The sequence below is a fragment of the Gorilla gorilla genome, chromosome 12 (assembly GCF_029281585.2).
Source record: "Gorilla gorilla gorilla isolate KB3781 chromosome 12, NHGRI_mGorGor1-v2.1_pri, whole genome shotgun sequence".
NCBI lineage: Eukaryota > Metazoa > Chordata > Mammalia > Primates > Hominidae > Gorilla > Gorilla gorilla.
Window position 1 is genome coordinate 113,063,511 of NC_073236.2, and position 20,518 is coordinate 113,084,028.

A 20,518-nucleotide genomic window follows, 5' to 3' on the forward strand; every position below is an offset into this window, starting at 1 on the left:
GCAGAGTCCGCCGAGCCCACCAAGGCGGGGTTCCCTGCCGTCCTTCCCCAGAGAGCTTAGGGCCTGGACCAGGCCAGGCTGGCCTTTGAGGGATGCATTTCTGGCTTACCCCACCCCTGAGTCTGCACTCCTTCTCCCCTTCCCAACTCCCCTCTGCTTGGTAAGCAGAGAGCAGGGAGCCCCCAGAGGAACCTCAAAGCATCCCCAACCCAGTGCAGCCCGGGATGTGGCTGTGAAAACTGCTCCAGCTTGGGGCACTGCCCTATGGATTCTCCAGGGCTTGCCCGGACAGGGATGTAGGCAAAATGGACTGGGCTTCAGGGAGGTGGCGTGGAGCTGTCAGCGGCCTCCCGGCGGCGGGGTTCCGAGACTACCGCGCGCGGGCGGTGCTGCGCTTTTTGCTTAAGGGAGAGAGAGCCCTCTAGTGACTGTAAATGTTTTCTGCAGCGTCTCGTAGACCTTAAATTTGGATTCTAGCATCTTAGCTTTCTTGGGCTACCTTCCCTAGTCAGCGAAACGGCTGCCTCTACGTCATCTGTCAGTTTAGGACATTGATAAAGGTTGCACCCAAACCGGGGGTTGCATATGTCCTCAGTCCTCGACTTCGGTTTGTTGTTGCTAAGTTAGGCTCCATTTCCTGGTAAGTAGAAAGAGCACAGAGCTGGGAGTCCCGCATTGCTGGGTTGGAATCCTTGCTCCTTCAGTTTCTGCCTACTTGACCTTGAGAAAGTGACTTACTCCATCTGACCCTTAGCTCCACCCAGAATACTGGGGTCACATACATTCTTTTAACCTTGTCGTGGAAATTAAATGAAGAAATGTAGATAAAGGCCATAGCATATTGCCTGGCATAGTGTGCATGCAACAAATGCAGCTATTATTATTTATCCCACAGAAAGTGGTTATTGAACAGTGTGAGGGATATAAGAATATGTGACACTCCCCACAGTAACAGCCACAAAAGTCAATATGTTGTGATTTTTATTATAAAGCTCATATTACTACTCGGTCAGATAAAGTAGAATAAGAATTCAGACGAGAAAGAAATCAGTTCTGCATAACACTGGGAGATGGAGGAGCTAGAATTTGGATTTCACCTGGATATTGATTTGATGGACAGTTCTAAGCAAAGGTCTGAGATTCCGGGGTGAAGGAGCAAAAGCTTATGGGTGGGGAACCCAAGGGGGTATTTGGAAGACAGCAGAAGAACCCACCATGTCTTGAAAGTCAAGTCCCTGAATGAGGGTGATGGGAAGAGAATGGGGATGGTGAGTTAGGCAGGGGTTGGGGGTCAGACCTCACAAAGCCTAGGGCTACTGGTTTTTATGAGTAAATGTGTTCTGAGTTCCCAACAGCCTTAACAAACTTCAGAATAAATACAAGTTAAAGACCACCATGAAAGGAGGAGGGAGGAAAATCGCACTGTCTGAACTCCTATTATGAGCCCGGGTCTATTTGGTGTTTTACAACACATAATTTAATCCTTGCTACTCCACACAGGAGGTAGCATTGCTCATTTCTTACAAATGAGGCTATCTGGATTTAGAGAGGTTAAACGATTTGCCTGGGAAGTCACACTGCTGTAAGCAGCAGAGCCAGGATTCCAAAGGACATCTCCCTGGTGCAAAGCTGAGCCCTTCCTGCTTCAGCACGTCCTCCCTGCCAGCCTCCAGAAGGCCGGATCTCCAGTGCAGAGAGAGCCTGTGACGGTGAGTGACCCTCAAGGAGAGCCTGTTGCCAAGCCATGGAACCCAGATGTTCCTTCCTCTGCAGCGGCAACCTGTTCCTCCTCGAAGTGCCCCCGGGAAAGGGGCTCTCCAGTATTCCCAGGAGCTTTGTATAATATTAAGTTTCCTCCTCATCCTTCTCTTTTCACTTTTTTTTGCTCCTTATACTTCTCAGTGACAACCCTAGTGTGGGGAACATATTCTGAAGTCTAGTTAGCCATTAAAAAAAAAAAAGTGAGGCCAGGTGCAGTAGTTCATGCCTATAATCCCAGCACTTTAGGAGGTCAAGGTGGGAGGATCACAAAGCCCAGGAGTTTGAGATCAGCCTGGGCAATATAATGAGTCCTTGTCTCTGCAAAAAAATTTTAAAAATTAGCTGAGTATGGTGGCAAGTGCCTGTAGTGCCAGCTATTCAGGAAGCTGGGGTGAAAGCATCACTTAAACCCAGGAGGCAGAGGTTGCAGTGAGCCCAGATTGCTCCAATGCACTCCAGCCTGGGTGACAGAGGGAGACCCTGTCTCAGAAAGAAAAAATAGGCCAGGCATGGTGGTGCATGCCTATAATCCCAGCACTTTGGGAGGCCGAGGCGGGCGGATCACCTGAGTTTGAGACCAGCCTGACCAACGTGGAGAAACCCCGTCTCTACTAAAAATACAAAATTAGCCAGCCATGGTGGCGCATGCCTGTAATCCCAGCTACTCGGGAGGCTGAGGCAGGAGAATCACTTTAACTCGGGAGACAGAGGTTGTGGTGAGCCGAGATCACGCCATTGCACTCCAGCCTAGGCAACAAGAGCAAAACTCCATCTAAAAAAAAAAAAGAAAGAAAGAAAAAAAAAATAGGCCGGGTGTGGTGGCTCAGGCCTGTAATCCCAGCACTTTGGGGGGCCGAGGCAGGTGGATCACCTGAGGTCAGGAGTTTGAGACCAGCCTGACCAACATGGCGAAACCCTATCTCTACTAAAAATACAAAAAAATTAGCTGGGCGTGGTGGCAACCCCCTGTAGTCCCAGCTACTCGGGAGGCTGAGGCATGAGAATCACTTGAACCCGGGTGGCAGAGGTTGTGTTGAGCCGAGGTCGGGCCACTGCACTCCAGCCTGGGTGACAGAGTGAGACTCCGTCTCAGTAAAAAAAGAAAAAAAGAAAAGAAAAAAAAAATTTGGCCAGGTGTGGTGGCACAGGCCTGTAATCCCAGTTACTCCAGAGGCTGAGGCCGTAGAATTGCTTGCGCCCAGGAGGCAGAGGCTGCAGTGAACTGAGAGCTTGCCATTGCACTCCAGCCTGGGTAACAGAGCAAGACGCCATCTCAAAATAAACAAACAAACAAATAAATAAATGTCAACCAGCAGTCAAACCTGTGTATTCAAGACAGTGCCACAAAGCAGGAGCCAAATTTAAAAAGCACGGGGCCAGGGGGGCAACAAGACAGACAAACAGACTTTGGGAGAGGGAGACAGGACAACAGAGACAGCATGAAGAAGATCTAAAGACATAGAGATACTCAGATACACAAACAGGGGAATGAGACTGGAAGGGTTCCAGGCCCCACAGCAGTAACTACCCAGTCAGACACAGGGGATGGAGGAGGAGGCCTGGGGAGGCTGAGGGGGTGCTGTGCTAGAGCTGAAACATCAAAGTAAATTCCAATGGTTTATCACTACCCTTGAAACACCAAGGAGCTCTCCGAAAATTTAAATCATTCCTTCTGGCCTAGGAAAGTTTTGGGGTTTTTTTTTCCTGCTTTTATTTTTAAATTTCAGAGTTTAATTTTGAAATGCAAGTTTGTCTTCTCTTGGAACGAGAATGGCCACAAACCAGCATAAAGGAGGAATTCCTGGATGATTCCAGCTGCCCCAGCCTTGTAGCAGAAATCTAAAACGTTAAATTGGCATTTATTTCACGCACATATAGAGGTTCTTTAAGCCAAACAAAGCAAGAAATTGCATAGTCTCACAATGCCAACATTATCCAGATGAGGATAATGAGGCTTTGTTTTAAGCCTTTTTTCTCTCTTAACAAATAAAATTCGAGTATTAGAAAGAATAATAATGAGGACAAGAAACATAAGTCAAACAATCACCTTCAGGGAACAAAACAATTACTCTAAGAGCCAGATCTTTAATCACCTTTTGGTTCCCTACCTGTCATTTTCCACAACACAGGGCTTTACTGAGCCCCTACTGGTGGAGGAGCTGAGAACATAGGAAAGAATCCTCTCATCCATGCCCCCAAATTTAATTTTTATTTATTAAGTGAATCCAAAGAAGTAAGCCAGTAAGGCCAGGTGTGGTGGCTCACACCTGTAATCCCAGCACTTGGGAGGCCAAGGCGGGTGGATCACCTGAGGTCAGGAGTTTGAGACTAGCCTGGCTCACGTGGCGAAACCCTGTCTCTACTAAAAATACAAAAATTAGCTGGTGTGATGGTGCACGCCTGTGATCCAGCTACTCGTGAGGCTGAGGCAGGAGAATTGTTTGAACCCTGGAGGTGGAGGCAAGATCACGCCACTGAATTCCAGCCTGGATGACAGAGTAAGACTCTATCTCAAAAAAAAAAAAAAAAAAGACAGTAAGAAATACCCTTACTACCTTTCCCTGATATTCTTTTTATGAAGCCAGTTCCTCCGTTGAGCTTTCTTTTGTTTTTGTTTTTTAGAGATGGGGTCTCACTCTGTCACCCAGGCTGGAGTGCAGTGGTACAATCATAGCTCACTGCAGCCCAGCTCATTTTAAAAATCTTTCTGGGGAGAAAAGGTCTCACTATTTTGCCCAGGCTAGTCTCAAACTCCTGTCTTTAAGTAATCCTCCTGCATCAGCCTGGGATTACAGGTTTGAGCCACTGCCCTTGGCCCTAATTGTTCTTTTTTAGTTGCATTAATCAGAACTTACCTAAATAAGAATTAAAGCTAGGCTGGGTGCCGTGGCTCACACCTGTAATCCCAACACTTTGGGAGGCTGAGGCGGGTGGATCACTTGAGGCCAAGAGTTTGAGACCAGCCTGGCCAACATGGTGAAATCCCTTCTCTACTAAAAGTACAAGAATTAGCCAGGCATGGTGGCGGGCACCTGTAATCCCAGCTACTCAAGAGGCTGAAGCAGGGGAATCTCTTGAACCTGGGAAGTGGAGGTTGTGGTGAGCCAAGATTGCACCACTGCACTCCAGCCTAGGCTACAGAGCGAGACTCCGTCTCAAAAAAAAAAAAAAAAAAAAAAAAAAAAAAAAAAAAAAAAAGCAAAAGCTGTTGAGCATTTCCTGTATACTTTATGTGTATTATTCATTTAATCCCACAGCACACCTGTGAGAAAGAGATCATGACATTCACTTTATGGAGGAGGGAAACAGGACCGTGAAGTAACTTCCCCAAGGTCAAACAGCTCAAAGGGGCAGAGCTAAGATCAGAGTCCCAGTTTGACTCCAGGTTCCGTGTCTATTCCATTAGACCACATTACCTGTTACTGAACATTATTCCATTTACAGTTTCCCTTTTCTCAAGTCTATTATGGTTACTTTGATTTTTTTTTTTAGTTGGTGGTATTTTTTTCTTGTTGGATTGTATGGATTGGAAGTTATTTTGAGTTATAATTTTCAAGGCAGCATCCACTGTGTGATGGGGTAGAATTTGGTGATTTGTAGAATTAGATTCATTTGCTTCCCCACTTTCAGGTAAAAAGCCCTGTAAGGCACCCAGGTGACCAGGCATCCTACTGTTCAAACCTCCAGTGTCTCGGAGGGCTTGGCTCGTGTGGCCAAGTGGGGCAAGTGCTTGTGTGACCTGGGAGAAGTCATCTCCATCAGGGGATGTTCTCTTCCCCACTGTAGTGCAGTAGTGACCAGTTCTGTTATTTTGAGGATCAAAAAAGGCTGGATAAAGTCCCAGAGTGTGGAGATGGTGGGCCTCCTTTTGACACCCCCCTGAATCACTCTCTCAGCTGTGGAACCTGGTCAGGTTATGCAGCCTCTCTACATCTGGGTTTCTTCCTCTCTGCAAGTAGGGTAGTTCAGTTCCTACCCACAGGGTGGCTGTAGGGAGTGCATGAGGAAATGTACATCAGGTGCCTGTGTATGAGACACATGCTCAGTGTTTGGTCAATGGTTTATAATGAATAGGCTTAAAATTTGACAACGTAAAGCACCGTGCAATTGAAGTGTACTGTTAGAGCACCTACCTTTGGAGGTGTAATGAGGATTAAAGAAGTCACATGTGCCGGGCGTGGTGGCTCACGCCTGTAATCCCAGCACTTTGGGAGGCCGAGGCGGGTGGATCATCTGAGGTCAGAAGTTCAAGACCAGCCTGGTCAACATGGTGAAACCCCATCTCTACTAAATATATAAAAATTAGCCAGGCGTGATGGCAGCTGCCTTCAATTCCAGCTACTCAGGAGGCTGAGGCAGGAGAATCGCTTGATCCCGGGAGGCAGAGGTTGCAGTGAGCTGAGATCGCGCCACTGCGCTCCAGCCTGGGCAAGAGCGAAACTTCGTTCCAAAAAAAAAAAAAAAAAAAGCCACATGTACTGCAATTAAAACTGTTAGCAATTACAATTGTTATTATCTGTTCAGTGAAATAAATGTCCATGAAGCGTGAAATTACAGTAGACAGATCATAATCCTGGTAGAAATAAAACAACTCTACTTGGTTTTATCATACACCAAGTGGAAATAGTCCTTGAGATCTCTGCCATCCCTCTCCTGGGAATCTTGACCCACCAAACTTGCCAGGTGTTTAGCCAGATTCCTCACAAGATCTGGGTACCTGATCTTATTACCAGGTACCAGGGTACCAGGAGTTGTAGTTGGACCGAGGTCCCTCAAATGAGCTTTGGATGTTTTGTTCTGTGTGTCCAGAATCCAAAACCAGAGCCTACCTGTCTCCCTCTCCCATCCCTTTTTGGCATGGACACAGTACGCCAGGATTGTGCACCTGTAATTCAGTGTCCCACTTCCTGAAGAGGGCCAAGCTACCCGCAGCCAGGGAGTCTCCGCTCAACAGTGGGTGTTTTACCACACGCACCTGGTGTGCCAGAACTAGAAGGTGAATAAATACATCATCCCCCCAACTCACCTCAGCTTTTTTCTCTTAGGGAGGAGAGCCTGTACTCAGACTGGCTATAATTTAAGTGTTCTTTGAGATGTGTCAGCAAATGTTTGTGCTGGGAATTGAACTCACTTGAGTCGAGGCAAAGTGCCTGAGGATCAGATAATGCCTTAGGGCACCTGATCAAATGAGATAACATTTCAGAAATTGTCCAGCCTGGGCAGCATAGTGAGCTCCCATCTCTACAAAAAATTTTAAAATTAGCTGGGCATAGTGGTGTGTGCCTGCAGTCTGAGCTACTTGGGGGGCTGAGGTGGGAGGATCTCTTGCACCCAGGAGGCTGAGGCTGCAGTGAGCCCATTATTTATGCCACTGCACTCCAGGCTGGGTGACAGAGTGAGACCCTGTCAAAAGAAAAGAAAAGAAAAGAAAAGAAAAAGAGAAAGAAAGAGAGAGAGAGAGAGAAAGAAAGAGGGAGGGAGGGAAAGAAAGAGAAATTGCTTAGCTTTGAATTGCATATAAAGCATTATATCAATGTGAATTATTTTTGTTATTATTTGATCTGAGGCTTAAAGAGTCGTCGGGTTTTGCTCTTTCTTTGTGTGTATGGATAGTTCTTAGCAGCCATTAGCCTTGAAATTGCACATCACCCGGATTGATGGAAACATGATAGTTGTGGTGTGTAAAATCTGCCATTCCTCTGGATTCCAGGTATAGAAAAGATGAGTTAAAGAATTAAGAAGTTTAGGCCGGGTGCAGTGGCTCATGCCTGTAATCCCAGCACTTTGGGAGGCCAAGGTGGGCAGATCATTTGAGGTCAGGAGTTCAAAACCAGCCTGGCCAACATAGTGAAACCCCATCTCTACTAAATATAGAAAAAATTAACCAGGCTTCGTGGTGGGTGCCTGTAACCCCAGTTACTCAGGAGACTGAGGCAGGAGAAATTGCTTGAGCCCAGGAGGCAGAGGTTTCAAGGAGCAGAGATCATGCCATTGCACTCCAGCCTGGGCAACAGAGTGAGACTCCGTCTCAGAAAAAAAAGAAAGAAAGAAAGAATTAAGAAGTTTATTGAAAACCTTTCCAGACAAATACTGGCATAACTTCATCTGGAAATACAGTTTTAAATTGCAAGCTGATGTAAGCTAGAGAAGGAGTTTCATTGCTTGTTTGAGAATCCTTCCTCTTGAGTATGGAGGGAAGAAAATGGCCAATAAAAGTAGAACTCTGTGATTCCATGACCTGGGTAGAGGGAAGACGTTGTACTGATCCAAAGTCTTTGAGAATGACCAGGAGAGTCTGGTGGCAGAGTCTGGTTGTAAAATTATGTATGCAACTTTGTAGTTGTGGTTCAGAGAGCCAGCGTTTTGCCTTACTCCTTACGGAGATGGAAGTTCTAGAGTTTCTGACTTTTGTCTTCTCAAAAGCCCTCATGAGGCAGAACAAAGAAAACCATAGAACTGTCCAAACCTCTAGTGCTGAAACTTATAATAGGTATAGTTCTTACAGTAAACTAGGAAAATTAAAGTAGGATTTACCATACTATGAAGAGAATGCCAAATAACAAAGAGAAGTTCTGTAAAATAAAGATATTTATTTGGGAGTAGAGCATTGCAATGGAAATACATGTGCTATAGTAAACTATGTGCATATTCTGGTAGGTAATGGAAGACAAAGGTTTTTAAAGGGAAAAATGAGGATTACATGATTATTTTGAAATAATTTTCCTTGGCTACAAAGATCAATAACAGCATGGAGTTAGACAGGCAGTTTCTGAGCAGATGTCCTTGTGGAAAGAAATAGTTTTGTGTGTGTAAGGTAGCCATAGCCTTTGCGCAAGGTTGCGGTTTTGCAGTCTTTGTGATAGTTTTTATCAGGCATATAAGCATGAGAGCTCTCTCTTCATGGCCTCTCTTCAAACCCAGCTCTATTTGTCAGGTTTTTTTTTTTAAATTAGTGACTCCATTTTGATTCTGACAACTTTCACAAGAAACAGCCCTAAGGATGAGGACTAATCTTGTGTCTGGAGTTCTTTATTCACCTAACAAATCTTGTGATCTTATTTAACTCTGCAGAAGGATAGGACCCCTTGCCTAACAGTCAGCCTGGACAGGTGGCATTCACACTATAAAGTGCCATCTGTGGCTTGCTCTCTTGAGGAAATGTACTCACATTAGGCTCTGTAGGCCCACCCTGGGAGAATAACCCACATGCTCTGTGCAGGTCTCTCAGCCTAGTTCTTGGACTAGCCTGGCCAAAAATTTAGCCCTCTGAGCAATGTGATGACCAGGAGGTACCAGCCATGCAGCCCTCATGTAAATTTAGTAATTCTTTGTCCTTGCTCTTGTTTTGTTAAGGTCTTCAGCCCATTCCTATCATCTTTTTCTGATGTAAACTCTTTAAAATAAGTTTCTCATAATGCATATTTTTTCTTAATCATTCTGTGATTTTTTTCTCTAGCAGATATAGATTTGATATGGTCAAGATTCTTCTTTATTCATCTCTGTCAAATAAACACTTATTGAGACCCTAGTAGTTCCAGGTGTTATATCAAGAACCATATGAAATACAAAAACTTTTCAGGTTTTCCTGACCCCAGGGAACTTAAAATCTTGTGGAGGACACAGACAACTATTATAAGAGATGAACGAGGCTATGAGATATAATATAGGTGTAAATAAAATGCTATTGGTAAAAGGCTACACAAAGAAAAAATCCTGGACAGAAATTTAGCAAATTGTAAATGTCAGTTGTCTGGATGATGGGTCTGCAGGGTTTTTTTTTTTCTATTTTTCTGACTTTCAAGTAAAACAATCTACCTGCATTACTTTTTAAGAATTAATAGACTTTATTTTTTGGAACAGTTTTAGATTCATAGAAAAGTTAAGCACATATTACACAAGGCTCCCATACCCCCTCCCCACACATACACACTGAATTTCCTCTATTCTTAACATTGTGCATTAGTGTGGTATATTTGTTACAACCTTTTTTTGAGACAGGGTCTTGCTCTGTCACCCAGGCTGGAGTGCATTGGTGTCATTGTAGATCACTGCAGCCTCGACCTCCTGGGCTGAAGCAGTCCTCCCCACTCAGCCTACAAAGTAACTGGGAGTATAGGTGCGCACCACCACACCCACTTAATTTTTTTAAAAAAATTGTTTTTGTTAGAGACGGGGGTCTCACTATGTTGCCCAGGCTGGTCTTGAACTCTTGGCCTCAAGTGATCCTCCCACCTTAGCCTCACAAAGTGCTGGAGTTACAGGCATGAGCCACCATGCCTGGCTATTACAAATAAATATTGATACATTACTATTAACTAAAGTTCATAGTTTACATTAAGGTTTAATCTTGGTGGTGTATAGTTCCTTGGGTTTTGACAAATCCCTAATGTCATGTATCCACCATTAATGTATCAATACAGAATAGTTTCACTGTCCCCCAAGCTTCACCTATTCATCCCTTCCCCTTGCATCCCCTGCCCTGCCCCCTAATCCCTGGCAACTGCTGGTCTTTTTATTGCCTCTATAGTTTTGCTTTTTCCAGAATGGCATATAGTTGGAATCATATAGTATGTAGCATTTTCAGACTGGCTTTTTTCACTTAGCAGTGTGCTTTTAAGGTTTCTTCGTGTCTTTTTATGGCTTGATAACTGAATAATATTTCATTGTATGGATATAACACAGTTTGTGTATCCATTCGTCTACTGAAGGACATCTTGGTTGCTTCCAGTTTTTGGGGATTCTGAATAAAGCTCTTAAAGACATTCATGTTCAGGCTTTTGTGTGACATAAGTTTTCTTACCCACTCAGTTGAGTAAATACCTAGGAGTGCAACTGTTTGATGTACTGTAAGATTCTGTTTAGCTTTGTCTTCCTAATTTTCTTCCAAAATGGCTGTAGCATTTTGCACTCCCACTAGCAGTGAATGAGAGTTTCTGTTGCTCCACATCTTCATCAGCATGTGGTATTGTAAGTTCTTCGTATTATACTCATTCCAATAGGTGTGCAGTGATATCTTATTATCTCAGTCTGTAATTCTCTAATGATATATGATGTTGAGCATCTTTTCATATGATTATTCATCATCTGTATATCTTGTTTGGTGAGGTGTCTGTTCAGATCTTTTGCCCATTTTTAAATTAGGGTCGTTTGCTTTCTTTGTTGAGTTTTAGGAGTTTTTTAGATTTAAATATAAGTCCTTTATCAGATATATTTTGAAAATATTTTTTTTCTAGTTTGTGGCTTGTCTTTTCATTCTCTTAAGTGTCACAGACCAAAGAGAAGATTTTAATTTTAATAATGTCCAGCTTATCAATGTTCCTTTCATGGTTCATGCATTTAGTGTTGTATCTAAGAACTCATTGTCAACCCAAAGTCACCTAGATTTTCTTCTATGTAACCTTCTAGTTTTATAGTTTTGCATTTTACATTTATGTCTATGATCCATTTTGAGTTGATTTTTGTGAAAGGTGTAAGGTCAGTGTCTCAATTCATTGTTTTTGCATTATGTATGTCCAGTAGCTTCTTTGAAAAACTATCCATTCTCTACTTAATTGCCTTCGCTCCTTGTTAAAGATCAGTTGCCTTGTTAAAGATCTGTTGTATTTTTCTGGGCTTTCTATTATGTTCCATTGATCAATTTGTCTATTCTTTCATCAATAGCACACTGTCTTGATTAAAGTAGCTTTATAGTAAGTCTTGAAGTTGGGTGGTGTCTACCCTTGGATAGTCTTCAGTATTTTGTTGGCTATTCTGGGTTTTTTGCCTTTCCACATAAATTTTAGAATCAGTTTGCTGATATCCACAGAATAACTTGCTGGTAATGTAACAGGGATTGTGCTGAATCCATAGATAAAATTGGGAAGAGTTGACATCTTAACAGTATTGAGGCCAGGTGTGGTGGCTCATGCCTGTAATCCCAGCACTTTGGGAGGCTGAGGCAGGAGGATCACCTGAGGTCAGGAGTTCGAGACCAGCCTGGCCAGCATGGTGAAACCTCGTCTCTACTGAAAATACAAAAATTAGCTCGGCATGGTGGCAGGTGCCTGTAATCCTACCTACTCGGGAGGCTGAGGCAGGAGAATCTCTTGAACTGGGAGGCGGAGGTTGCAGTGAGCCGAGATTGCACCACTGCACTACAACCTGGGCGAAGAATGAGACTCCATCTCAAAAAAAAAAACAGTATTGAGTCTTCCTATCCATAAACGTAGAATATCCATTTATTTGGATAATCTCTTATATCTTTCATTGGAGTTTTATAGCTTTTCTCATGTAGATCCTTTACATATTTTGTTAGATTTATACCTAAGTATTTCTCTTTTTTCATTTTTTCTCTTTTGGTGCTAATGTAAATGATACCGTGTTTTAAGTTTCAAATTCCAATTGTTCATTGCTGGTATATAGGAAAGCAACTGACTTTTGTACATTAACCTTGTATCTTGAAGCCTTGTTATAATCACTTATTCCTGGAGTCTTTTTGTTGATTCTTTGGGATTTTCTACACAGACACTCATGTCATTTGCAAACAAACATTTTTTATTTCTCCTTTTCCAATCTGTATCTTTTATTTCCTTTTCTTGTCTTGCTGCATTAGCTAGTACATACAGTATGATGTTGAATGGGAATGGTGAAGAACATCGTTGATCTTAGAGGGAAAGCATCTGATTTCTCACTATTATGTATGATGTTAGCTGTAGATTTCTTTTCTTTTTTTTTTTTTTTTTTTTTGAGATGGGAGCTTCCCTCTTGTTGCCCAGGCTGGCGTGCAGTGGTGCAATCTCGGCTCACTGGAACCTCCGCCTCCAGGGTTCAAGCAATTCTCATGCCTCAGCTTCCTGAGTAGCTGGGATTACAGGCGCCCACCACCACACCTGGCTAATTTTTTGTATTTTCAGTAGAGACAGGGTTTCACCATGCTGGTCAGGCTGGTCTCGAACTCCTGACCTCCAGTGACCCACCCATCTTGGCCTCCCAAAGGGCTGGGATTACAGGCGTGAGCCAATGGGCCTGGCCTAGCTGTAGATTTTTATAGATGTTCTTTATCAAGTTGGGGAAGTTCCCTTCTATTTCTAGCTTGCTGAGAGTTTTTGATCATGAATGGTGTTAGATTTTGTTAAATGCTTTTTCTGCTTCTACTGATAAGATCATATAATTTAGCATGTTGATGTGATGGATTACATTAATTAATTTTTGACTGTTGAACTGGCCTTGCATACCTAGAATAAATCCCACATTGTTGTAGTGTATAATTCTTTTTATACATTGTTGGGTTCAACTTACTATTTTGTTGAGGATTTTTGCATCTATCTTCATGAGAGATATTGGTCTATAGTCTTTCTTATAACCTTTATCTGGTTTTGGAATTAGGGTAATGATGGCCTCAGAGAATGAATTAGGAAGTATTCCCTCTCCTTCTATTTTCAGGAAAAGATTGTAGGAAAATGGTATTATTTCTTCCTTGAATGTTTGGTAGAATTCACCAGTAAAGCCATCTGGCCCTGGTGTTTTCTTTTTTGGAAGATTATTATTGATTCAATTTATTTAATATATATATAGGCCTGTTCAGATTATCATTTATTTTATTTTATTCACTTTATTTTTTTGAGATGGGGGGTCTCACTCTGTCCCCCAGGCTGGAGTGCAGTGGCATGATCACTGCTCATTGCAGCATCCACCACCCAGGCTCAAGCAATTCTCCCACCTCAGCTTCCCAAGTAGCTGGGATTACAGGCATGCACCATCATGCCCAGCTAATTTTTGTATTTTTTGTAGAGACGAGGTCTCACTCTGTTGCTCAGGCTGGTCTCAAACTCCAGGGTTTAAGCTATCCTCCCACCTTGGCCTTTCAAATTGTTGGGATTACAGGCATGAGCCACTGCATCCAGGCAGACTAGCTATTCCTTTTTTAAAATTGTTTAAAATATATGTTAAAATTTTAAAAATAGAGATGATATCCCACTATGTTGCCCAGGCTGGTCTGAAACTCTTGGACTCAAGTGATCCTCCCACCTCAGCCTCTCTAAGTGCTGGGATTTTAGGCATGAGCCACCAGGCCTTGCCTCTATTTATTTTTGTGTGAGTTTTAGTAGTTTATGTCTTTCAAGTAATTGGTCCATTTCGTTTAAGCTATCAGATTTGTGGGCATAGAATTTTTCATAAAATTCCTTTATTATCCTTTTAATGTTCTTAGGATTAGAAGTGATTGCCCCCTCTTTTATCTCTGATATTAGTGATTTGTGTTTCTTCTGTCTCTTTTGTCTTTCTGATTTGCCTGGCTAGAAGTTTATCAATTTTATTGCTCTTTTTGAAGAACCAGCTTTTGATTTTATTGATTTTCTCTATTGATTTCCTATTTTCAATTGCATTGATTTCTTCTCTAATTCTTATTATTTCTTTTCTTCTGCTTCCTTTAGGCTTACACTGCCTTCTTTCTCTAGTTTCCTAAGCTGAAAGCTTAGATTATTTGTTAGATCTTTCTTCTTTCCTAATATATAACTTCAATACTAAAAATTTCCCTGTAAGCACTGCTTTTACTACATCCCATAAATTTTGATGTTTTATTTTCATTTAGTTCAAAATATTTTAAAATTTCTCGAGACTTATTTGACTCACGTTATTTAAAAATGTGGTGTTTTGTTTTGTTTTGTTTTGTTTGAGATGGAGTCTTGCTCTGTTACAGGTTCATGCCTGTAATCCCAGCACTTTGGGAGGCCGAGGTGGGTGGATCACCTGAGGTCAGGAGTTTGAGAACAGCCTGACCAACATGGTGAAACCCCATCTCCACTAAAAATACAAAAACTAGCCAGGCGTGGTAGCACGCGCCTGTAGTCCCAGCTACTCAGGAGGCTGAGGAAGGAGAATCACTTGAACCCAGGAGGCGGAGGTTGCAGTGAGCCAAGATCATGCCACTGCACTCCAGCCAAAATTTTCATTCATATGAAAATTTTCATTCATATGGTGGGGAGTTGGAGAGATGCTCTCCTGTGCAGAATACGGAAGGTTGTGTCCAGCATGTCCCTCTGGAGGGGCTACACCATCAGCTAGCGACATTTCTAGGCCCACCACTGCAGCAGCTCTAGCTCACAATGTCTCCTAAAGCTCACCCAACAAGCTCAGAGTAAGTTTTGGGGGTGTGGGTGACATGCCAGAACGGGCTGGCTAAGGTGACAACTCAAGCAAAGACCAGACAGGGAGGTGTGAGTAAAAACTATGGAGCAGTCTTCTTTTTACAGAAACTGAAAAAATAAATGGAACATCTTTTAACAGTTTAATAAAATAAAATAAAATAAAATAAAAAAAGCAGATGTGGCATTTAGCACAATGCCTGCCAGCCAGTAACTGCTCAGTAAATGTCCACTCTGATATCCAGGATGATGCTGAGAAAGGTGATCTCCACAAATGATCTCCACCCACTGTGGCCGCCTTCAGAGGGAGTCTACCAGAGACCAAGTAAGTGTCCTCAGCACCTGCATTTTCCAATGATTATCTCCCTGCACCCCAGACACTCCACTAATTCTGCTTCCAGGCAAATAGGTGGCCTGTGGTACCCTGAATATGGACCAGAGACCTGGCACCTCTGTGCCTGTCTCATGCTGAACTTCCTGGCTGGAATTCCCTTCCCTATCCTTCTCCAACCAGCTACCAAGACCTGGTTTAAAGGTGCCTTCCAGACTGGGCACAGTGGCTCATGCCTGTAATCCCAGCACTTTGGGAGGCTGAGGCAGGCAGATAATTTGAGGTCAGAAGTGGAGATAAGCCTGGCCAACATGGCAAAACCCAGTCTCTACTAAAAACACAAAGATTAGCCGGGTGTGGTGGCGCTTGTCTTTAGTTCCAGCTACTCAGGAGGCTGACGCAGGAGAACCGCTTGTGCCTGGGAAGCGGAGGTTGCAGTGAGCAAAGATCACGCCATTGCACTCCAGCCTGGGCAACAAAAACAAAACTCCGTCTCAAAAAAAAAAAAAAAAGATCATCAGAGGATTGAGGTCATAGGGCAAACCACTACCTTGAAATATGAAGATGCAGTGAAGACAGAATCACAGCTGAGAGCTGCCTACCTGAAGGAGAAGCCACGGGAGCCAGGAACTGGCAGGAGCACTGAGTCAGGAATGGACAAACAGCTGGAGGCTGAGCTGAGACTAGCTTGAGAATTAAAAATCCCTTGGGGCCCAGTGTTGGTCGGGGGCCCACACTTTCATGGATTTTACTTCCAGGAGCCCCACAAGGTTCTCAGAGTGTATTTTTATTAACTGCTTGTCACACATTTATAATACATTTCCCCATCAGTTTTGATGGTATTGTTACCTCACCATATAACATCAGGATGTGCATGCATTCATGTGTGTGTGTGTGTGCATGTGTGTGTGTGTGTGTGTGTGTGGCTTAAACACATGGGTTTCTTTTTCTTTTTTTTGAGACAGTCTCGCTCTGTTGCCCAGGCTGGTGTGCAGTGGCGCAATCTCGGCTCACTGCAGGCTCTGCCTCCCTGGTTCAAGTGATTCTCATGCCTTAGCCTCCCAAGTAGCTAGCATAACAGGCACCTGCCACCATGCCCAGCTAATTCTTGTATTTTTAATAGGGATGAGGTTTCACCATGTTGTCCAGGCTGGTCTCCAACTCCTGACCTCAGGTGACCTGCCCCTCTCAGCCCCCCAAAGTGCTGGGATTACAGGTGTGAGCCACCGCGCCCATCGTATTTTTCTTATATAACAAGAAGCCAGGAACTAGGCAGTTACTGATGTCTCTTGAGCTGCTCCAGGATACCATAGATGTTTTTCTGGTGTTTGGCTCCACCATCTTTAGTTCGTTCCCTTTATTCTCAAGCTTGTTGCCTCCCAGTTGCAACAGGGCTGCAATAATTTTCTGTTCTGCAAACATTTTCTATGGCGAAAATAGACAGATAATTAACTTTTTTTTTTTTAGCATGATTGAGCAAAGTTTGGCTGTTGTTGATTGTTTAGAATTTTTTTCCTCACCTTTACCTGGTTATGTTGATATCAGGTAAATTGTTTAGTATTGTTTTTAAATTTGGGGAAATTTAAGCACTATTTAGAACAAGTAAGTTTTGAACAGTTCTGGTGGCAGAATATTTTCCTTAGTGCAATTCCTAAATGTAAGTTTCAAGTCAAATAGACCGTGTGAGGAAGTGTCACGGTATATTAGGCTGAGAGGCGCCCTGAGTCGACACAGTCTGAGAGCTGGAGTTGGGACAGTAACCTCCAAGTGTCAGCGGGCAGCTGGGCTTTCAAACTCTCCTCCTGTGTGGTGGCTCACACCTGTAATCCCAGCACTTTGGGAGGCTGAAGCGGGTGGATCACTGGAGGTCAGGAGTTCAAGACTAGTCTGGCCAACATTGTGAAACCCTGTCTAAATTAAAAATACAAAAATTAGCTGAAAATCACTTGAACCTGGGAGGTAGAGGTTGCAGTGAGCCAAGATTGTGCCACTGCACTCCAGCCTGGGCAACAGTGGGAGACTGCATCTCGAAAAAACAAAAACAAAAACAAAAATCTCTCCTCCTGGAGCCACACCCATACTCTGCAACCACCCGAATACTCATGCTAGTAGCCAGGCCCTGGGCCCCGCAACTTCAACAGATGTGCCTGTCCTTCATTTCACTCTCTGCTCTCCACTTCACTGACTGTCCAAACATGGGACAAACAGTACCGTAGGCTTCCTCCCTGGACCATCTAGAAGCTACTTTGGGGGCAGCTCCTGGCTGTCTTCTGGTCTGATACACATCTCAGCCTCTACTCTGAAGAACATGAAGTCCAAGGTCAGTTTTACTCAGCTATGTCCAACCTTCCAGCCAAAGGGGAGGGAGTCGGTTCTTGGGTCACCCTCTGGCATCCTGGGGTAGGACAGGTCTCCCCTTGCTCAGAAGCTGCCCACCAGGCTGAGATTGGTGCCAACTCTGGCTTCACTTAAAAAGAAACGCTGGGGCTTTGTCTAGCACCATTTGGGATGAGGTTGCTGACTGTAAGGAGTTTCAGAGGAAAGAATCAGTGCCCTCTCTTCAGTACTGCCCCCGCTGCTCCTGTGGAGACAGTGCTTGGTACAAATAACACGAACAGCCAACACTGAGTGCAGATTTCTGTGTATTGGGCTCCGCTCTTCGCACTTCCTATATTAACTTAACGTTGACCAGGAGGACACAGGCAGAGAGGATGAGCCATGTGCCTGGGATAAGTGAACACTGGGGACAGGATTTGAACCCACACACTCTAGCTTCAGAGTTCCTAAACGTTGCCCCGCAGACCCGAACAGAACAGGAACTTTTTTTTTTTTTGAGATACAGTCTCGACCTGTCGCCCAGACTGGAATGCAATGGTGCGATCTTGGCTCACTGCAACCTCCACCTCCCGGGTTCAGGCGATTCTCCTGCCTCAGCCTCCCGAGTACTAGCTGGGATTACAGGCGTGCGTTACCACGCCTGGCTGATTTTTGTATTTTTAGTAGAGATAAGATTTCGCCATGTTAGCCAAGCTGGTCTTGAACTCCCAACCTCAGGTAATTCTCCTGCCTCGGCCTTCCAAAGTGCTGGGATTACAGGCGTGAGCCACCATGCCTAGCCATGGGACCTGTTTCCACCATGACAAGAGAAGGGTTCTCACCAGCTTGCCAGTGAGATGTGAGAGTTGATGCTGGATTCCCCAGCAAGTGTTCCCCGTGGTTTACAGTGTCCACAATGTGCTTAAATCCACATAAGTCCTAATCCCTGCCCAGAGGGCAGATTCTGCATGAGGAAGAATTGCTCCTGGGGCCAGAATCCTACAAGGACCTTAGGTGTGCCCATCATCCCTTTAGCTTGGAGGATGGGGTCCTGGGGAATAAAACGAACACCCAACTTGGTGATGATCACTTGGAGAGGCTCAGGTGGGCACGTAGGTCAGACTCTAGACCCAGAACAGCTTGTAGACTGTCCATGAGGGACGGTGGTCAAGAGAAGCCACAAGGACATGTGACATGGGACACTGACCTTCAAAGGCCATTTGACCTAGTCAAAGGCTGAACGGAAGGAAGGGAGAGAAGAAAGGAAAGTAATATTTGCTGAGCATTCCTGAAGATCTGGGGCCTGGCTGCTGGAAACATTTCATTTTCATTTCATGATACGAGTTTAATCATTCTCTTCAGTCTTTGTTGTTCTCATAAAGTCCTGGGTTTATGAACAACCCCAGGTATTATTTCAGGCAGATAGATGCCTGGGAGAACTCGGCTTGCTAGTACATCAAAATTTGCTCAGAGTAAATAAAATTCAGGTTAGCGGCCTTTAAATGTTGTCTTTTTAAAATTACATTTTATTGATTTCTTTTTATTATAGGAGTAGGACACATTTGCTGCGGAAAAAAGAATTAAAAAAAAAAAAAGCATCCACAATTTCACTATCCAGAAAGAATCACAGTAAATATTTTGGGATATATCTCTCCAAAATTTTTAGCATAATTTCACAAAAAAGGAAATATTAAAAATGGCTTTCAGCCAGGCGCAGTGGCTCACGCCTGTAATCCTAGCACTTTGGGAGGCCAAGGCGGGTGGATCACCTGAGGTCAGGAGTTCGAAACCAGCCTGGGCAACGTGGTGAAACCCCGTCTCTACTAAAAATACAAAAATTAGGGTGGCAGGCACCATGGTTGGTGGCGAGGCGGCCACCACGGTGGAGGAGCTGGTCTCAGGGGTGCGGCAGGTAGCAGACTTAGAGGAGCAGTTCCGCTCCTACTCAGAGAGCGAGAAGCAATGGAAGGCCCGCATGGAATTCATGCTGCGCCACCTGCCCAACTACCGCAACCCACCCAACGGCAGTGGCCGCCTGGACCAGCTGCTGTCCCTTCTTCATGGTCTGGGCCAACCACCTCTTCCTGGGCTGCAGTTACAATAAAGACCTTTTAGACAAGGTGATGAGAATGGCTGATGGGATGGAAGTGGAAGACTTGCCACAATTTACTACCAGAAGATAATTAATGAAAAAGCATCAAAGGTAAGCCACAAGATTTATCACATTTTCATCATCAGCTACAGGATTAGAAAGGAGGCTGGGATGAATGTGACACAGACCACAGCAGCTCTCTTAAGACTCCTGGTATTACCAACATAAAGAGGCAAGTGGAATGAGAAGGACTCTGTCTAGATTGGCTTAACATTCTCATTTTTCCAGTGGTTATCACTGCAAAAGTATGTATGGATAGTTATGTATTTATAAATCATGCACTCTAAGATGAGTTCATCAACATAGCAAAAGCCCTCTTTTTCTATTTTTCTGTTTTTTTTTCTTACCAACAAGGTCTCATTCTGTCACCCAGGTGGGAGTACAAAGGTGCAGTATTGGCTCATTGCAGCCTCGAACTCCTGGGCTCATATTTTCAGTTTGTAAGTATCAGAATTTTTGCTTAAAATGCCTTTTTGGGCTGGCGCAGTGGCTCACGTCTGTAATCCCAGCACTTTGGGAGACTGAGGTGGGCGGATCACCTGAGGTCAGGAGTTCGAGACCAGCCTGGCCAACATGGTGAAACCCTATCTCTACTAAAAATACAAAAAAATTAGCTGGGTGTGGTGGCACATACAATTAGAGACAAAATAAAAATAAAAAAGAAAGATTTTTCAGGATTTTTTTTTTATATAGGGTCTCTCTCTGTCCCCCAGGAGGTTTAATATATTTTGTATGTTAGAGAGAGGCTATATCTTTGGGGTGTTGTAATGAAGGTGTTCATTTTTGCTACACTAAGAAGGTGTAAAAGGGATGTGTCTGGCTATATGTTCTATATAG

The 20,518-nt window shown here is 43.8% G+C and overlaps 1 pseudogene; it reads left to right on the forward strand.

Annotated features, from left to right (window-relative positions):
* The first annotated feature begins 19,384 nt into the window (after window positions 1–19,384).
* On the forward strand, window positions 19,385–19,828 carry LOC101144161 (CDKN2AIP N-terminal-like protein; annotated as a pseudogene).
* The last annotated feature ends 690 nt before the right edge of the window (window positions 19,829–20,518 follow it).